The following is a 13290-nucleotide window of genomic DNA, read 5'->3' on the forward strand; positions in this document are numbered from 1 at the left end:
CCAGGGCCCCATCTATTCTGGCCTTGAACACCTCCAGGGATGGGGAGGTGTTCTATACTACACATCTGTTCTTTTTATCTTCCCTAACAAAATAGGAAGTTAGATAAAGTGTAACAACTCTACTGATTCCTCCTGTAAGGATAAAGTTGAATGCAACTCTTAATAAAGAACTAAGTGTGTACTTTCATGGGAGACATTATGCCTGAAAGAAACTTTATCTAGACTTTGAAGCTTACTGGGCAGTAAAAACACGAAGCAAATATGACATCAGGCTTTATTAGTCCCAAACTCTGGACATAATCTGCATAGTTTAGCTATTATAATTGCAGTATTCCATCTTCAGGAATATAATTGTTAAATTCTTAAACTCTTATTTCCTGGGTTCCATGCAGCTACAACTACCAATGAATTTGTCTGTGCTCTGCTTCCTTGAAATCAGACTCCAAGGATCCTGAATTGGCTGCCCACAAAAGGAACTTAAAGAATTATCAGGGGCATTTTTGTTCTATTTCCACAAAATTATTTGCATATCTCATACTATAGTGTTAACCAAGCTCTTCTGTAACAATGGACAGATTCTTTTTTTTCTTCACACTTCTAGCATTTATTGTAGAAATAAAGAAGAAAGTGTAGTTGATGAAAGAGCACTCATCTTCAATTTGTTTTTGATGCTTTCACACAGTACTAGTATAGCTGCTTGACCAAACTCTCAGGAAAAAGATTAATAATAAAATTATGTATATATATATATATTCACAGTTTACATAAATTCCCTTTGTATTTACTCTAGAAAGAAGAATGGGAATAGAATCGGAGCGCTAAAATCACCAACAGAAGGAAAACAATGCATACGTTGATATTGTGGTGCTATTTTCAAGATCAAAATCTGTAAAAGTTACTCAGAATTTCATATCATGGGAAAAGTTGGTGTGTGGAAACCTCATTGAATTAGGAAATTAGAATGAAATGTTCTTTAGAATTACTGTTTATTGTATAGTGTTTCTTTAGATACAGTTGCCGAATATTTACTGGAGGTGACTTACACTGAAATGTCCACATCTTGAAAGAAGACAAATCTGCTGGGTAGATTGCAGTGGATAATTCATTCCACCATGGTTCTCTAAGCAATGTGATCTGTGACCTTAGCTGTTAGCAGCCACCAGAAGAACTTGCTATGCTGGCTAAAAAAAAGAACTGCACCATTTATGGAGCAGGCCAGAGGTCCTGTGACCAAATTCCTGATCATCCTGTAGGGTTGAGGACTATTGGAACTGATAAATAGGCTTAAGCTTTTTTGAGCCAGCACTGAGTAGGCATGTTTTTGTGTAAACTTTGGGAAAAAAAAAAAAAATAGTATGATCCACTCAAACTCCACCTGAAAGGAAGAAAATAAAATATAATGTCTTAAGATGGATGGAATTTTGAAGGGAAAGGATTCCATCACAGATAAGCTTCCACTGGTCAACATGCTGAGCCTCTCTCACTGTCTCATAGGGCCTATAAAATAAGATGAAATAAAACAAAAATTACACTAAGACTAGCAAATGAGACCAGGTATATAAAGATTCTCTCACAGAACTATTTAGTTCAACCCAACACACATGTTCATTGACAGGGACATGATAACACAGTCTGCCAATTCTTTCACTTTTGATTATACATGATTACTGTTTCCAGCAGAAAAGTACTGGCTTAGCACAAAGAGATTTTCTCCAACTTGCACAGACATCCAAAAGCTTGTATTGTTGGATTTTTGGGAAAATGTTTCTTATTCAGCGGGCACTCAGGTTTTGTATCTGAAGACTTGTCTGGATGAGGTGCTATGAAACATGGTTTAGTAGCTTAGTGGTAGTAATAATTATAGGAGGACAGTTGGACTAAAAGATCTTGCAGGTCCATTCCAACCTTGTGATTCTATGATTCTATGACTCTAATGTGGGATAGATGAATGGACAGTGAGGTGGGTTGAGAACTGGCTGACTGGCAGAGCACAGAGGGTCGTCATTGGCAGTGCAGAGTCTGGTTGGAGACCTGTAACTAGCAGTGTTCCTCAGGGATCAGTGCTAGGTCTGGTCTTGTTCAACATATTAATCAGCGATCTTGATGAGGGGATAGTGGCCACCCTCAGCAAGTTTTCTGATTATAAGAAGTTGGAAGGATTGGCTGACACACCTGAAGGCCATGCTGCCATTCAGCGAGACCTGGACAGGCTGGAGAGCTGGGCAGAAAAAACCGGATGAGGTTTAACAAAAGCAAGTGTAGAGGCTTGCATCTGGGGAGGAATAATTGCATGCACCGGTACAAGTTGGGGGATGACCTGCTGGAGGGGAGCTCTGCGGAAAGGGACCTGGGTGTCCTGGTGGATGACAGGTTGGCCATGACCCAGCAGTGTGCCCTTGTGGCCAAAAAGCCCAATGGCATTCTGGGGTGCATTAAAAAGAACTATCTCTTCTCTATTATCACAGGTAGTACGAAACGGCTCTAGCTTTCAAGATTTCATTTCTGGCTGGCTAATAATTCCAAATTTCCTTTCTTCCATGTGCTATTCAGGGCGCACAACAGTGCAGAGTGTATCTAGACATTCTCTTGATTATACATTATCATGCTTTCAGTGAGCTACTTTCAGTACTGATAAACTGAACTTATTGGAGCTTCCTAATTAAGAGGGTCTGGGGAGGGAAAAAAACCACAAAGCATTACAGCTCACTGTATTTTTAGGTGCATTGGTGCTTGAAAAGATATCTTGACTTCTTTTATTCTTATTTTTTGTATTATATTCTGAATGTTTCATTTGTATCTTGCCTAGTAAATAAAATTATTATTATATAAGTGCAAAATGTTATTACTACTCATGCAGCAGCCTGTGCACAGTGTGTTGGTTTCATTAAAATTCAGGCCTAGATGGCTCCTTGAGTGTTGTAAAGTACATTACCAATATAACTGAATTGATTTCGTTGAACCCATTGAAGGTGAAAGCATTGGGCATAATTTGTCTAGATTTCAGGGAAAAAAAAACTACTGCAACAACCTGATAGTTTACCACACAGATCCATTTATAAAGCCAGACAGCATAATGCAGACCATGTAAACAATGTCCTGAAAAACAGATGCAAAGGTCAGGTAAAAGGAAACACACAAAACAAAATCTGATTACATGCCAGTTGCTACAAAATGCAGTATTAAAATCATTCCTAATTTTGTCTTCTTTAGGACTGCTTTAATGCTTCTTAATCTCAGTATATCATTCTTAATTTTCTCCACTTTAAATATGATCAGATGTTGAATCTGATCTTGCAATAATCTTTCAAGTCTCATTTCAGGAGTGTTCTTCCAAGAAAATGTGAAAAATATGTTGTTTTGACTCTCTACTTACATCCATTAGCGCTACCTGAATACAGTTTATCCCATAGTCATATTGATCTGTCCTAAGAAAATAGAGTAGGTAAAATAAAATCGTTTGCCCACATTTATCAGAATAACTTAGTAAACCAGTATCTGTTGCTACAGATACTGTTGATACAGAATCAGTGGAATAACTACCGAACATATATCCTTGAAACACATCTCTGCATATATTTTGATCAGCAGCAAGAACTATTTAAGGTGTAGCTGACTGATAGGCATATTTCCAGCCTAGTCTCATGATTATGTACAGTATTTTGTTAATGCACTAGCAGTGTCTAATTCAGAAAGAATTCAGGGGACAAAACATTAAACAGTTAATAATATCTGAGGAAGAAAAAAAAATGTTATTTCCCATTTTTTGATGGTGTACTGCAAGTAAGAACAGCCACTCTTGAACTACATGATAGAAAACTAAGTGGGAGGATGAATTCTGATAAAGAGAGAAGATGCTGAGAAAAGAAAGAAGTAGACTGAGTAATGTGTCTAGGATTGTAACTAATTCAGAAATAAGTCATGGACTGAAGTGAAACCAAGGGCTAGAATATAAATACTTTCTGCAGAACAATGAGAATACAGACTGAAAGCAAAGTGACAGGGTCAGTAATGAAAAGATATGCAAATGAAATCTAATGCAGGATAAATTAATGAATAAGAGAGAATTTCAGGAATGCTACAGATTGGTGGAAATACAATAATGAAAAATGCAGGATCCACACCAGGAAAATGCAATGTTTTTAGCCAGTGTTCAATTTTAAATCAAATTTCCTTCATCCATAAGGGACGTTACAGTTACTTTCAATGCCTTATATTCATTATCCGTTTCATCTCTATATTTCCTATATATTTCTTCTCCATGTGATGACTGCATTTTTCAGTTTTTGAAATCCAGGGTGGCTGTGACACATACTAAAGAAGTTTTTGACCCTGCCATTTACTTAGTCAAGAAAACTTTGGACTGGAGGTGACAAAGCAGAAAGTTCTGGAGGTGTAATCTTGAAGTCTTCACCACAATGTGTGGGTTAAGGCCATACTTAAATGGAAATACCTTTAGTTAGCCCAGGGGCTTCTTTCCAATCTGTCATTGTTTTGTTTTGTTTTTTAAACTAAACACCTGTGCTCCCATTACAACACACATTAGTCCATACATCATCATGTTAAATAATGCTCTGAGACACCCTGTTGGTAACAGGATTGAGATCTGTACCTCTGTTAAAAATCCATGCTAGAGACTGGTTTGTTATATCTATTATCTGAGCTTCACAACTTGTAGTCTCCCATGAACAGAACTTTTCAGACAGGGACGCTCGGAAGCAAAGAGGACTAGGAAAACTCCAAATACTATAGCGCTTATATTGTGTCCTGTGAGGAAAAGGAAGAAATACTCTTTGCTTCTTAGAAAGAAGAGTGAGTATTCTATGACAACTTAATGAACCACGGACATGCAAAAAGGAGTCTTATGTTATGGGAATACGTGCAAAGCAGAAAGACTTGCCAGACTTTCATGTATTACTTTATTCTCCACTTCCCTTCCTGCCTGGTTTTTGTTGCTCCAATTAGTGTTTCAGCCTTCATAGAAACAGCACCTTTAACAAAAACATGTGCATTTTGCATTGTTTTAGTGAAGAACACTGACATAGATTAAAGAACCAGGGTGATGTTGAATTTAAACTGAACTTGCTTGACTTTGCTCTGAGTCACACACAGAGGCCTTCTTTGTTTGGCAAGCAGCAGCCTGCAGCAGAGGGGAGGAGTAGACAACTGGGGAAGGAAATATCTTCAGGAGTTCCAAGCAGGTCTTTCAGAGGTCCCCTGACCATACTCCTACCCATTCCAGGGTACGCAACTAAAAGAAAGATCAATAGCAAAACAGAAAGAAAAATGCTAATAGTTAACGAAAAATGTTCTCACTTTATAGATTTCTCACAATCTATAGGTCTAGAATATGAAATCTGAAGAGGATTTGTGTTTGCAAACCTTTAGACAAAATTTTGTTTTTTAAACTTTTGAAAATTTACTTCACACTTGGCAGAGATTTTCAGGTTTATTTCAAGACGAAATAAGCAGAAGTAAACAAAACACAACCCCCTCATAGAAAAGGGCAAGAAGCTTTACAAAGTTCATCTACCCAGAAGACTTCAATTGATGTAAATCTAAATTCTACATTCCACATTGGCAATACTACCTACCAAATTTGTTGTTTTTCTTGGAACTATTTGGAAATACGCAAAATGTGGTAGACTGTGACTTTCCAGAAGAATAACTGATAGAATGAATTTAGATGGAGGTTTTCACTCTGTTATCCCAAGGCTTTTTGCTTATTTGAACATGCAAATAGCGTGAACATACTATTTGAATTTTGTCTTCATTCTTACTCCCTACATTCCTCATTTTGAAGAAGTGTAAAGACAGAGATGCCACCCACCTTCCATGCATGTTAAAATTAAAAATTAATTTTGGGGTCAAGATGAGTGAATAAACAAAAATATTTACTTCCGTGATCAAAAAACCGCTCAAGGGATTTCACAGAAATTACACAGAGATACTCAGGACAAAGGAGCCCATTTTCTAAAGAGAAGAATGACAGAAACACTTCCATTGCCATCCTACCTTAAACTTCCTATATTCTTGCCTCAATTCTTCACCTTAGCAGGGAGAAGCACTTGTAGCAGGGATTTTTATTGCAGAATTAGCTGGATTTTAATTAATTTTTTGGAGCTGTATGCAAGTTCCCAATTAAATGTATTACCTCCTATCCATATGCTCTTGGTTCTTCTTATTACGTTTGTTCTGATCACTGCCAAGAGACAAGAAGGTTAAAGTAAGCTCTGAGAAGAAGCAAGTGCTGTCAAGTTTCTGTTAGCCATGGGTGGGTTATCTGGCTGGCCCTAACAAAACATTGCAGAGGCAGGGAAGATAACTGAAATCTGGCAAAGCTTATTAGCTCAGCTGTAGAAATAGCCTTATTGTTTCCAGACCTACACCATTCTCTCAGGTTTAGAAGAGATTTGTTAACCCCATCTAATGCTGACCCTGACAGACCTGAGCTAGTTCTGTACAGATCAGTAAGATTTTTTCCCTCTATACTGAATAGCCCAGCTCTTCATTCTCAAAAGATTTATTACTGTTGCATTAATGCAACCGAGCTGTTTCTTGACCTGAGCTGTCACTATGAGTTATGGGACCCAAGCAGTGGGAGATTTATTCCTTGTGTTTTACTGGATGCTTGATGTTTTGGAAAGGAAGAACTTCCATTGTCCTACTATGAAAGGACTTTAGGTTCAGCTGCCTGGAGCCAACTGTTATAATTTGATGTAGTTTCACTGAAGTCAGTGAAGTTGTGTTAGGAAGGCAGGATGCAAAGAAGAAGATTAAATGCAAAGTATTTGTTTTATAGAATTCAATTCTGATTTCAAGTTAATATCTTACAAGCCAGGCTCTTTTCAATGGTGTCCAGCAAAAGGTCAAGGGAGAACAGTCACAAACTTCCATATGAACTTCCTTGCTTTGAGGATGAGAACACTGGAACAGGCTGCCCAGAGAGGTTGCAGAGTATCCTTATCTGGAGATATTCAAAATCTGCCTGGATGCTTTCCTGTGTAATCTATTGTAGGGAAACTGCTTTGGGGGGTTAGACTCAGGTAGCTCCAGGGGTGTTTTCCAATCCCTACGGTTCAGTGGTTGCCAATATTGCTTTTCTAAAAACATGCCTTCTATCTATTTCCTTGGAGGAAAAAAGTGTAGAGCAATTCCTATAAATATATATGAAATTATCTATTTTTGTACAAATTCATTTTGAATAAACTTTTAAAAAGGATAAAACAAATGGCACTGAATTCAGTTAATGTTACCTACCTTTTCTCCTTTACGTTTGTTAAAACTCAGATGTCTGTTTTTATGAAATATTCCTGCTAAACATACTATTTTTAATTTGGTATGGTACTGACTTACATTGTTCTGTTTCAAAAAAAGGAATCTATTCATTATTTTGGCATGATACACCTGTCCTAGATAGCTTTTTGAAAGCTGCAATACTAAATTATTACTTTTTTAAAATAGCTTATTTAATATATACATTATGCACTTCACCTGAGGGAAAAATGAGCAAACACTGAACCAGTAAACTAGACCAGACTGTTTAAACTCCTTTTGTAATTACGAGTGTCTGACACAGAAAATAAATACTCTGAAGCACGCAATTTAGCAGTTCTGCTTCAATATTAAGACTACAGAAAAAAAGTGTTAATACAAAGTCAATGTCAGTATGAAACAGCTGAGAGAATTTTTTGTTTAAAATGTTTTATTCCTTTGTCATTTACAAAATCCCAAAACACCACCTGCACAAGAGGCTGACATATACTGCACACAATACTGATGTGTAAGATATAAGGAAATAGCAATTACTCTTTTTTTCCCCAAAGCAGTTAGGTAAGAACGGTGGAAGGAAATAGGAATTAATGGATAAGGGTTTTGGCATTAGCTTGGGGACTTTCACCTTCCATTTTGCTGCACTGTGTAAATAAACCCAAAGGTAATCTCATCTTTCAATGTTGCCACTTTTCAAAATTATATTCTTCATGAAGCCACAGAGCTGAGATAAAATAAGCAATCTATGACAGCCTCCTAATACAGACTACTAGCAAACTCCTGTTCAATGCAGCAGTGCTGAAACCATGAAATAACTAATTTAGTACCACGGTTCTTAGGTTGATACTGTCTGAACATGTTAAAAGAATCAATCTACAGTTATAACAATCAGAGAAGACAAAAAGCAGATAATTCTTGAATGGCACCATCTTGATGAGTACAGGAGTGATGTCTGCTTCAGGAAGAACTCAGGACAGAAAAGAAGCAAGCAGCAGTACAAAGAAGAAATGGTAATCAATCTTGAGCTCCTCCAAAAGAAATGGATAGAAGACTTGAACTGCGATGAAGATAACTCACAGCTGTAACATCTCCACGTGAATATTCTCAAGCCGGTTATTCGTTGGTTATTCATTATTCAGCCTTTCCTTCATTAACACTCTGAAGTAATAAAGGCTGTAACTCATCCAAGGGCTCAATACCAAGTAGACAATCTGATATAACAAATACTTCAGCTCCAAAGAACCTGGAAGATGGATAAAAATTGAGTGCTGCTAGCAGTGCACACCAGGTTAACTTTAAAATGCTTAATAGCATCCCCAATTGCAATTGTGTCAGACAGAATGGAGAGCAAGAAGAACCAAACCACTGGGAATTCATGAACTGATTGCCCCTTGCAATAGAGGAAAATCTATTTGCAGAAACAAATTGACCTTGCCAGCTAGATATAGACACAGATGCTAAGTGATGTAACCTGGCTCCAAATCTGCTGAATCACATGTAGTTACTGCTGCAGCAAAGAAAATGATGGAGGCTATTTTTATTAGAGAAAAGATCTTTTTGATTAAATGGACATATTTTTATTGAATACTCAACAGATAACTAATGTATATTATGGGTATATAGAAATACCCATGTATTCTCTATGTGTTTCATACCTTTATTAGTTTATACATTCCCAGTATCATGTTGGTAGCAAAACATACATCTTTATACACTCCCTTCTCATTGTACCAAAAGAACAATTAAAGCTGTTGACCCTCACACGTGAAAAAGCAGGAGAAAACACTCATGTTTTCAGTGGATTTTTTTCCAAAGTGAATAAATATGCTTTAAAAAAGAAAAAAAAAAAAAAAAGGCCCACTGATAAAACACAATCAATTTTATGGAAGAAGCATTTAAAAATTCCTCCAGAACTTCCTCATTTTTTTCAGTAGCAAACTGAGGTTTCTGTGGAACATAAACATTGACGTGAGCTCAAGGGGAGCCTAGAAATAGTTCATGGGAGAGAAATACCTTGAAAATTCTTAAATGAAAAGCTAGAGGTGTTTTCTATGTAAGAACATAAGGCTGAAAGGACACTCAGAACATTTAGTGTGTACTTGTCCTTTTCTATTGCTTTTATCAAACACTGCTTTCTAGACACTATTGCAAACAGGATTCTGCTTTAGAAAAGCTTTTTTGGGGGGAGGGGGAGAGGTGGGGGGAAGAGGGGAGGAGGGGTGTGCTAAGTCTCATTCTATGTATCAGAGAAATTTTATTTTCAAACATTGGTTTATTCTGGTATAGAAGAAAAAAAGAAGCTCCCTTAATGTGATGCATTTTAGAAGTCAAATTTAGAATTTAATATTCAACACAGAAATCATTAAAGTGCATATCTTGTCTGCTAACTGGAGAATGTCCTAGAATTTTGTAAACAAGGACTTTCTCAACATACCTCTTGTCTGAAGGTATCTATGTTCAGTATTTCTCTGTTTCAGTACCAAAGGCTGTATTTAAATAAATGTAGAATTGCAAAGCAAAAACTCACCTGAATCACAAACTTGGCTGTCTACTGTAGTGTCCTAGTTTTCTACTGCACTTATGGGAGGTCTAAAATTAGTTCAGAAAAAAACAACTAGGTTTAGGTATGGTACAGAGAAAAAAGTAATAACTGTGTCCACTGACACCAGCTTCATTAACCTTCAAGGTTTACAAAATGCGTTATTTACAAGATGCATTCTGATACTGCTTGAAAGTATTAATTTTAATTCCAAGTTACTAATACATAATAGTACACAGTAAACAGAATAATGGTATATAATAATAAAACATAATAAACATAATAAAGCAACAACAGAAAAGATCATAATAATCATAATAAACATAATAGTTTTCCATACCTGAAGATACAAACTGAACTTCACTACATGCAATGAAGTGACAGTGATACATTTAAAGCAAAATCTGAAAATGAGCCATCTTGGGCATAAATATCAGCCTAGTTTGAACTGTGTGCAATTAGTTTTGACTTCAAAACTCACCCAGGAAACTAAACAGATAGAAAATTCAGTAAATAGTTTCAACTTAGCTACACTCATACATTATCTATACTATTTCATTCATTCAAACTAGTTAAAGTGGCTGCAGATGCAGAACAGATGTAACCTGAACAGAACTCGATAGAACAGAGAAGAACAGCAGCACAGGAAAACAATCAAACAATTCAAATTATCTACAAACAGTGGCATCTATGTAATCGCTGCAGCATATGTTTGAGGATTTCTCTGAAGAGCATAAGGTGATTTTAAAAAGACAACTATGTGTTAGTAAATATTGTTACTACCTCTGATAAGCATCCACTGAAGTCTCTAGAGATTATAAAAATCAAGGTGGGGCAGTTTTCTAGGGGATTTCTCTCTTTCTGGACAGCTGGTTATATAGATGCATCACCCATTGTCCTCACAGTTCATTCCTTGAAATATATTAATATTTCATTTCTAAAAGGAAAACAAAAAATTACAAAATCATGACAACAATATAATGAGTTATGATTGTAAATCTCCTTCTTGCCAAGTGATCCAGGGCACTATACAGACAATTGAAGTCAAATTATAATCACAAAAACTGAACAAAATCACACTTTGCTGAACGAAGGTTAAGTTTATGTGCTTTACTGCATAATTGGGGTAGTCTAAGAGCATACAAAAGATCAGTAACAGTGAGCAAAGAAATAAACACTTTTGAAAGTATGCCCATTCTGTGGCAATCTTTCAAAATACCTTTATCTAATGCCAGTTACCATTATAAGCAACATCATTAATGAAAATCTGTTCCTAGCATATAATTTCTTCTGTCTGATTTATCCAGAGGCTCACAAGAACATAGGAAAGCATGAAGGTAAGGGGGAAGAAAGATGACAACTCCTTTTTAAATACAACTTATTTCAGATAAATAGCTTGTACTTTCCTCGTTTCAATATTAAACTTCAGTTTAACTTGCCATCAAGCCCAAACTGAAAGAAGTAACTATAGGCAAAAGAGACAGAAAGAAAACATTTTGAATAACAGTTCTTTTTCTTCTCCGTTTTTCCCTCTTTCTTTCTGGATGAAATTGATTTCATTTTTTGAGCCTGAAATTACAATGTAATCTCAAAGTAATTTCTATTCTTTGTGTTAGAACACAGAGATTGCTGGTTATACCTGTTTTCTTGCTTTCACTTTCTGCAAAACATAAGGCTTGCAGGAGTACTGTTATTTATAGAGAGACTAAAAAGAAAGGAATAGAGAGAGCCCACATGAGTGCTTTAAAATCAAATGTGCACTGTATTCTTGCTTAGAGGAGAAGAAAGTTAGTTACCAAGTGGAAAGAAAAACAAATATTGTTTCTGTACTAACCTTCCCTTCAAAATAAGAAAGGAAATTAACTAATCCAGCCCTGATGAATAAAGTGTTTGGATCAGAATTTGAAGGACAGTGGTAGAGAGAAAGTGAGATAAAAAGCATCATTACAAATAAGATTCAAATAAGTCAGGATGCTGTTGATCTCAGGAAATGCATTGGATATGGCAGGAAATACCTGCCATAGCTTAAGGAAATGAGATTATTATTGTATATCACTCAGATTCAAAACTAATCATAGGTCAAAATGGAAAACAAAAGGCCTCCATTTAGTCCTCCATTAACAATTATAATGTAAAGTACATTACTTCACAGTGAAGTAAGTAGCAAGGAGGGAAATTGGCTAGGACTTTCTTTAAGGAAAAAGCACAATGTCTGGACTTTTTCCTTTTGACTATTTCGTGCTTCTCATTGCAAATCTTGAACTGTGAGGACCATACAGTCCCATGCATAAGACCTCCTTGAGATATCCATGATCAGGCTGGACAGGGCTCTGGGCACCTGATGGAGTTGTAGATGCCCCTGTTCATTGCAGAGGGTTGAACTAGATGGCCTTTAAGGCTCCCTTCCTGTAATTGGTGGTATCATAAAATCTGCATTTAAAAGTCAAAATGTTTGATAGGCTTTGTCAGCCATACATTGCTGATCAGCAACTTCTGATTCAGTTGTTGATAGACTTTGCATACAACAAAATTAATAGCAGTAGTTATAAGAAAGGAGGTCTCCATTATATTTGATAAACTTGGGATTGCATAAGGTAAGCTCTGCGTAGCCTATTGTGTGTCACACCTCTCATCTTCTTAGATGAATGGCCAAGACCCCTGGAAAGCATATGGCTTAAGCAAATTAAGAGAATCTGCAGCTGTTTACTAATGAGGAAAAAACAAGCAAACAAAAACAAACCTATTAGCTCATCAGTAAGTAAAGGGCGCTATGTGACAGGAACAAAATAAGCAGATAAATCAGTAAAATCCAGTAATCCTGCCAAATAGATCAAACTCTGTGACAATTAAATGCAGTCTACTTTGACTCATAAATAAAATCACATCTCTCTAGGCAAGAAAAAAAGACTTCATAAAATTTTCCATGCAATCATGGTTGTTTAAAGCACCTGAATTAGCAAACTATAGATGATATTTAATGAGAAGTAAAAGTAACTTGGCAGCAAGACTAAGAGTTGTTAGAGTTTGCTGCATTCTCATACTCTTAAAGGATTAAGGCCAGAAGCATTCACTATAATCATCCAATATAGGGGTCCTCATAACTTGTTAATTAGGCTTCTGCAAAAGAAACATACTGATGCTTTTCGACACAATTAGGCACTAGTCTGAGCTGTTCAGTGGATTCCAACCTCCACAAAATAAATTACCTCCTATTCAGCCTCTCCACCAAGCTAACACAGCAAGGAATAAAAAGAAAACTATTGTTTTCAAAATAAAAGTTCCATACTAGTACTAAAAGTAAATTAGGAGTCAAACCAAGCTCTCATCCCCTAAAAATAGTCAAGCATCTGTTTTGAGATCCTGTTGCATCATCACCTGTTTACAAGGCAGCATATGAATTTATGCAGGCCTTATTAATTTGCACCAGCTTTTCTTTGTAAGTCTTCAGGGTAATAAAATACTTTTCTTGGACCAAAAGTCAC

Source organism: Lagopus muta, chromosome 4 (assembly GCF_023343835.1).
Source record: "Lagopus muta isolate bLagMut1 chromosome 4, bLagMut1 primary, whole genome shotgun sequence".
Lineage (NCBI taxonomy): Eukaryota > Metazoa > Chordata > Aves > Galliformes > Phasianidae > Lagopus > Lagopus muta.